Source organism: Sinocyclocheilus anshuiensis, unplaced genomic scaffold (assembly GCF_001515605.1).
Source record: "Sinocyclocheilus anshuiensis isolate Anshui unplaced genomic scaffold, SAMN03320099.WGS_v1.1 scaffold1151, whole genome shotgun sequence".
Lineage (NCBI taxonomy): Eukaryota > Metazoa > Chordata > Actinopteri > Cypriniformes > Cyprinidae > Sinocyclocheilus > Sinocyclocheilus anshuiensis.
The window spans coordinates 556980-565639 of NW_015548202.1; positions in this window are offsets into that span (position 1 = coordinate 556980).

Consider the following 8660-nt stretch of genomic DNA (forward strand, 5'->3'; position numbering starts at 1 on the left):
TGTTGGCTGAGTGAATTGCGAAGCGATATCAGGTCCTTAATGAACGAATAATTGAAAGTATGGGATTTCCAGAATAATCCAATTTCTAAATTAATATACAATCGATATCTACAAACCAAATCAATGTCTACAAACACTTCTGGATACTTATCAGCAATGTCATCTGCACCAACAAAACAATCAGGCTTAAGAACAATCTCTACTACTGGTGTTATACCTTTCCTCAAGCCAAATAATTACCAAGGATGAAAGCAACACCTGTCACAGGAAGTGAGGAACATAGCCTACCCCAAACTTAACAAATCCTATGAGCAACTCGTACTGTAAATGTATGAGGTGAAGAGGTACATTTACGACGCAAATTTCAATACCCTGAATTAGTACACTTGAACAAAGACGTATGTTCTGATAGTGGAATAACATCACACTGCAAATAACTGAATTGCGCACTGTCTCGCAAAATCTGGAACTCTTTTGTTCTTTAGGTCTACCATTTACTGACAGTAAACCTTTATCACAAGTGATTTAAATCTTTACACTAATGAAAAACACCTAAATAGGTACAATATGTTTAGTTTTCACATGCTGCATGTCTTATGAGCAATCATTAAAATTACAAGGGGATTCAAATGTTGTATTTAAATGGTTTACTTTAAAGAAATCTTTTGGCAACGTCTTTCTGGAGATCATTTGAGCTGTTTGCCGATTTCTGTTATGATTACTTAAGTATTTTATGCAGAGTCCTCTCACACTCATAAATCCTTGTCCTAACTTTTTTATTTTTATTGTTTTCTAATGAAGCCTTCAAAACCGCAGAATAATACACAACAAATCAGCTAGGCCCACTAAACTACACTGTAAAAAAAAATCCGTAAAATTTACGGTAAAAAACCGGCAGCTGTGGTTGCCGGAATTTTACCGTAAAAAATACGGTAGCAATGTTTTAGGTTTTACGGTTTTAACTTAAATTTACAGTTAAATACCGTATTTTCATTAACTGATATAATGTTAATATACCAACCTATTGAAGTATTGAAATCTGTTTTGCACCTTTGTAAAACACTAAAATGCACACATAACCACCAAAAAATCATTCTCACTGAGGTAATCATGTAACATTTTGTTCCAATTTTTCCCTGACTGCTTTAAACCATACAGTGATTTGTTCAGTTTACACACTAGTTTACCACCCAAGTCTGACTTCACTTCAAATCCTTCCAGCTGCTCCATGTAAATCTCACAATCAATTGGAGCATGCAAGTATGCCGTTTTTACATCCATTTGGTGGAGGTCAAGATCATATTGTGCTGCCATTTGCATCAAGGCTCGTATTGAAGTGATATTTGCTGTTGGGGAGAATGTCTCTTTGTAATCTACACCCATCACTTGACTATAGCCTTTAGCAAGATATCTGGGCTTTTGCAGTAACTACACCACTGTCTTTTCCGATTTGGGGTCAAGCATGTACGAGCTTTATGACCTTTTTGGCCGCAGTTGTAGCACGTAATCTCCGAACATGCGAGCCGTTCTCTCCCCTTCCATTCCGGGGTCAAGGCACTCGCTCTCATCACGTTATCTTCACTGGTGCTGTTGTGGAAGTTTTCGGTACTTTAAAAATTCCTCAATTTGGTTTTGAACTCTGCAAATGTTATGTCTGGCGAATGGTTTAAATGAATCCGGTAAACCTTTCAATATCATCGCAATTAAAAGTCCATCACCAAGCGTCTCTTCGGCATTTCTTAGTGCTGTGATTGCGGTTTCTGCTCGAATAATATAGTCAGTTACACTTTCATTCGCCGTTTTTTTGCAGCGAGGTTAACTCTGCGTACAGGCTTATTATTCGCGGCTTTCCACTACCAGCGTAGTAGGCCCTCAAAATCCGTAGAGCTTTCCTACCGTCGTCCGCGGCATCTCTCATGACAAGAGACAGACTTTTGTCATCTAGGTACTGAATAGGCTCGTATTGAAGTGATATTTGCTGTTGGGGAGAATGTCTCTTTGTAATCTACACCCATCACTTGACTATAGCCTTTAGCAACATATCTGGCCTTGAATAACTTGGTCTCATCTGTATTATTTTTGATAGCATAAACCCATCTACCCCCTACTGCATGTTTACCTTCTGGTAGAGTAGTTAGGGTAAATGTATAATTTTCCTGTAGAGAATTAATTTCCTCTTCCATGGCCTTAGCCCACATCTGTGACTGGTTTGAATTCATAGCTTCCTTGAATGTTTGTGGTACATCACACACTCTGTAACAGTAGTCAATATTAGTTAGAATCTGATCATCACACTCAACATCAGATACATAATCTGTCAAATACTGGGGAGCTCTCTTTTGTTTCTTTTAAGATAACGCATACTTTGATCATCTCCCTCTGTCTGAGCACTACTCTGATTCTCAGTCTCAGTTTGAGGTCCAGGAGTGTTTTCTGATGTCTGATCAGCTATGTTCTGTTTGGTCTGGGAGGACACATATCTTTCCCCATGAGAATCGTCATCTGACATTGAAATGTCAGTCTGTGTCTGATGTTCATACAGTCTTTTACCGTTAAATTTACGGTCATTTTTTACAGTGTACAAAAAGTTGTCACATTCGTTAAAATAGTAAGGTTTGTATCAATGGCGTTTTTAGGATTTTAATATTAGGGGGTCTCGGGGAGGGGGTGGAGGGGAATTAAGCCCCCCTAAAAAGGGCCTATAGCGACGCCCCTGGTTTATATTTCAACTGGTTAGGAAGTCGAGCATTTTCTTGGATGACTTGTTTTGTAACACGTTCATAACCTGGATCGCCGTCAGGCAATTGAATCAGGGCGGGTGCCCCAGTACTCTCGGGTGTAGTAGGCTACTTTCGTGGCGTAGAAAGGGTTAAAACAATTGATGTTATCGTTTATTCAGATACGATTTCATCTAACTGTGCTTTGAATAAATAGGCTATGTGGAAAAGAAAATATATAGCAGATAAATCTAGGCATTTTCCTTCTTGGGTGTTAAATTCGTGTCTAACGTGGTAAGATATTCAAATATTATTGAGATTTTTTATTGCTTGTTAATTTTTCTGTTAATTTCTGTTGGCACAGCCATTTTGCCTATAATAACCGGCAAATTATATTTAATTATACGGAGGGGAAAACATACTTGCTCTCATACTGTACAATACTGTATATCATTATAACAACATAACATATGAATACAGTCTTGCATCTCTCTTGTGTTAGATTTACATACCAAACATAAAACTTTTGAATTTTTCTAGTTTAAACTTTGTCACTGGTTTAGTCATGACATCAGCCACCATTTCTTCTGTGGGACAATACTCAACTGTCACTTTGCCATCACTGAGTGCTGATCGAATTAAATTATATCGTATATCAACATGCTTGCATCTTTGACGACACACTGGGTTCTTTGATAGAGCAATGGCACCTTGGATTTCTTCATATTTCCTAAATACCGACGGACAGAGATTTTTAATACAGATAGGCTACATAAGTTACAAATAAAACATTGCTACTTTAAAATAGCCTTGTAGGTCTATACTAAGCTTCTTTTTAAACGTTTAGCCCAAGACAGGGGAAACAGAGACAGCTAGGGGAAAACGTCAATAAACTGCAGATGACTGAAGGTGTCACCAGAGGTAAGAATTCACCCTTAAATTCGGTCTCTTTCATTTTCGAAACGAGCGTATTTACGGAAGTTTGCTTCAGACTCGAAATTTGTTTGTGTCTACTAGACTACGTTTTTCCTAATAAGTGGTCATTTTTGTTTGTTTCTTTTTATATCTTGTTCATTCTCTGCGGTATGGCTAGAAGATCAAGCGCGAAAGGTCAATAAACTCAATTTTCTAGACTCACTTTTATCTTTGGAGACGGTGTGTGAAACCGGTAGTTCACTACTGGTAGGCTATAGCAAATGCTTTCGATATTAATTAACAAAACATATCTATTTTGTGTTTTACAGAACATGTAGGCGATATTGAAATGGGTAAGTTCAAATCTTTAAGGTTATTCAATCAGGGTGTAAAAAGCGCTGATAAATTATAATTAAATGTAATGGGTCAAGTTAAATGTCAATTAAAGTTATAAAATTATATTCTATTCAAATTCTAAAAAATATTAATAATGTAGGCCTATAGGATAGCAATACTCCAGTGCTCCACACCCCAGTATTTAAATCACTTTAGATAAGACACTTATTTAGACATAAACAAGCAGTCATATAACTCTATATGATCACATCGTTAAATGTTTTAATTTATCCAGTTTATTCACCACTCTTTGTCTCTTGTGCTTCTTACAGATATTAAAACTCCTCTCTTAAGTGAAAATGAGGGTAGCTTATGTCTTCTGATTTGAATTAATTCATGGTGTTCCAATTTTATCTAGTAAATTGCTTGTTATAACTCTGTAATAGGCTACTTTTGCTAAAGTAGCACATGAGAATAGCAAAAAATGTATTTGTGCTTAAGTAAAAAAAAAAAAAAGAGTAGCGGTTGTGTGTGTGAATATATATTGTTTAAAACTTTAGTGTATAAACTGTCTTTGGTGTGTACTTTTATAAAATGTTTTAGTGATGTTTGTTTTGTTACAAATGCAAACAAGTAACCTAAACATGCTATGATTTTAGTATAACAATAATGAGAGAATAATAAGGAAAACAAAAACATTACCTTTCAATCGCTCAGGCACATCCTGGAATTTGAGAAGGGTAGAAAGCTAAAAATTAACATTTTAAACAAGGGAGTTAGCTTTGAAATATGAAACTTGCATTGTGTTTTAATTGTAGAGTAGGCTATATGTGTAAATACACTCTTATACTGTATGTGTAAATATTAAGGACATTTTCTTTCTCAATTTCATGACTCCTTTAGGTACATTAATGGGAAATCAGGAGTAACCTATATTTTAAACTGCTGAAATGTCAACAATATGAATATGTTATAATCACAAGCATTTTCATTTACAGGTGATGACGACACAGATTTTGACCACATATCACAAGCAGGGACATCGACAAGTGGGGACAACTGGAGACATCATCAAGGGAAACAATGTATGCATTTACTTATTTGGGGGGGGGTTATGAATTCAAACAACCCTGAAACCTGTACTGTTTTTACTTTCAGTTGAATTTAATACATCTAGCTCTAGCACAAAGCAGCTCTTTTTAAAACAAATTTTTAAAAGAAAATTTACTGTTTAAATATAAAAATTCAATTAAAAGTACAAATAGCAAAACTGTCAAGCAAAATATTAATTTCTCTTCATTTGTTTTTTGTATAAGTCAGTTTTGATATTTGTATTTTTAATTGATCTCCACAGTTTAAGAAAAAAATATTACAGTGAAGTTTACAGTGTTAAATCACATCATATCTCATATCCTTACAGACCTCATAAGAGAAGATGCTTTCTAGCCTTGCTCTCTAAATGCATTTGTCATTATATTTACTTTGCTTTCCCCCTTTTTTAACAGATGGGGCATTTACACACGAAGAAAGACAATCCACAGAATCGACTGAAAAGTTTTTAAAAAGATTTATACTGCTTGGTGGTGATGACAATCTTATGAATCAAGCACATGATAGAATCCTCAGGATCACAGTGAGCGATAATACCAGTCATCATAAAGCATGCGAGCTTAGAGAGGGTCATGTTAATGGACACCAGTTATCTGTGTTAAAAACTCCATCCAATTGGCTACAACGCTTGAGATCAACATTCATTTTCAGACATGCAGTAAAATCATTGAAAAATGAAATGGAAGGCTGTGAGTCTCTGGTTTTTCCCGGACCACATGCCTTTCTCTTAGTGCTTAGAGATGCACGTAACACAGGTAAAGAGCATTATTTTTTAAGAGCTCTCAGTAACATCTTCGGGAAGGAGTCTTTAGACTACTGTACGGTTTTATTCATGCAGAATGTTACGCCTAGTGAGGCAGCACAAAACCAGTGTGTTAGGAAATGTAATTACAGGTACTACATCTTAGAGAACACTGATCGTAATGTTAAAGAGTTATTCAGTGTTACTGAGAAAATGGTACAATCTAAAAAAAGCAAGTTTTTCACAAATAATTTCGATTACTTTCTGAAAGCTAAACGTTATTTTCAAATGGAATTTGAAGCTGAGAAAAAAACTTATAATGGAAAAAAAAGAAAAGCAAATTAAAGAAATTAAAAAACAACATGCAGAGATCATGCAGAAACTAAAAGAGGCTCATCGAAATGAGAATCTCTTAAGGGGACAGTTAAACACTCCCCAGCCAAGAAGTGAAAAGAATGTCTTCAGAGACAGAGAGATGCAATTAAAGGATGACAACAAGAAGCTTCAAAGAGATGTGGAACAACTCAAAGCCCAAATGGAACAGGTCCAAAAAGCATTTCATCGTGCAAAACTGCAGTCAAAAAGTGAGGCCAGAGATAGAGAACTGGTTCGGAGAGATATCCAGTCCAGTGGAGACACCCAATATGAGCATCACGGCAGAGATGCATTTACTCCCCCTGGTGGTAAGTGTTTTCACTCAGTCCATTAATTGTCACCATTGGGCCTCTAAGTACCCGTTACTCCTATAGTATTAACATCTGTCTCGGATGATTCAATCCATGTCAGCTGAGACACATTGTTGTTTACACCTGGTATTTACATACATCTCAGACACATTTCCTGTGACCACTTATCTGTGGATTTGTGACTGCATAAATTACTTGTAAATTAGTGCTGCAACACACTTTGCTAAACAGTATAATTCTGTCTTCATCTGAATGTGGTTTATATGATCCATTCACACAAATATACCCTGTTTGCACCTGTATTTAGAGACGAACACTCATTGCAGGCCAGATCAAGTGCTGGTTTTCTCTGTTCACTGTTACTATTCAATAAAAAGCAGCAAAACACACATTAAAAAACAAAAAATAAACTCACATGAACATGTTTTACAAGACTTTTTCAAAAACCTGCTGTGATATCTCTCATTTTTCTATTCACATCTAAATACAAAGATGAATGTGAGGAAGAGACAGATGAGGATTCAGGAGCCAGTAGATCACAACCGTTTGATGGCTCCAGAAGACGGAGCAGCAGCCAAATAGACAAACCCAGTTGTAAGAAATATCAATCCACGTTTTTCTCATGTGCTGATGTGATTATCTGTTGTTATGTTTTTAAAGTAAATGTGCTTCAAAAGTGTTCTAAGTCCCTATGATGAGCAGCTACCATGGACAGTTCAGTCCTCGCAAATATTGTGTATTTTGCTGTATCACAGTTAAATATGCTATAAGCATTTGTTGGTTGATCACCCTAAACAGTGAAAAGACTGTGACTCTGTGACTTTATAAAAACATTCATCTGTTTCTTTTATCAACTCTTTGAAATGCACTGTTTCCACCATTTTTATTCTAATAGTGGAATAGGTACTTGAATCAATAGAAATCTCAATGCTTTAATCTTATTGATCTTAACAAGACACTTAAAATACTCTTTTTGTCCACCCTCACTTCTAGTGTCTGGAAGTAGACACACACCTCAATAAACGTTGTAAAGGCTGAAGGTGAGTGAAGTTTTAGTTCAGTTCATCAGTTTTCAACAGATGAATGAATGTTCAATGAGTCTGAAGGCAAATGTCCACCTACTTCTTGTAATGCAAAATGCTGCGGGTCAGAACATTTTCTGGTCAGAAACAATTAACATTCCTTAACAATACATGTAATCAATGATTTTAAATTGAAACTAGATCAGCCTTAATTAATTGCATTTTAACTGAAAAAGGTTTATAATTTATACTGTTTATTTTCTTTAAATTGGTATGCTATACACCAGTTGCCTAATAAAATGGTAAATAAAATACCATTTACTACATGATGTTCCTGGTGTTGCTGTGAATTGGTATAAATAAAGGACATAGATGGTAAAGTGTGATGGACTTGCAGATTTACAGAGACAAATAACTCTATTAAAAGAAAAAAATATTAAACCAAAGACTTAAATGAGTATGTGATTATATAAGCTGATGTAGTGTCTTTTTCCCCCAGACTGCATGTCCAGAAATTTAGCAACAAGATGGAGACCATGTCCAGAATAGCATACAACCATGCTACTCTTACAATTTCTGCAGTATATACTGAGTAACCTGGGCACACTGTGTGACTTGTATGCATAGAACATTTGGATGACCTACTTTCAGAGCTGTAGGTGGGGTTTGTGGGTCCCTGGTGCAGGTTGTACCCGTCGGTTGTGCTTGAAATTGTGTAAATAGAACAAATAAATAAATAGAACAAAGATACAAATTACAAAATAATTAAATTTTTTTTTCAAGTTTGTATAGGTGTTCAGGTAAGGAAACGGAATAATCAAATGTAAAATCACATTGCATAGTCTTCACTGTATAAATGAAATATTGATTAAGACCTTGTTGCTATGGATGATATCAACAAGCTTATTAACTATGCCCACTGTGATTGGCTGATGGGTCTCTGTCAGTCATTTAATCACAGAAACATTGTAGAACAAGGTATCATGTTGCCACAGTCAAATAAAAGTTTTTAAAATAAAAATGTTGCCATATTCACATGAAGATATTAATATGTAGGCTAAGTGTCGCTAATTAAACAAGTATACGTTCAGCTAATTGTCAGCCTCTTACACCTCTGCATCTTGTAGTTAGC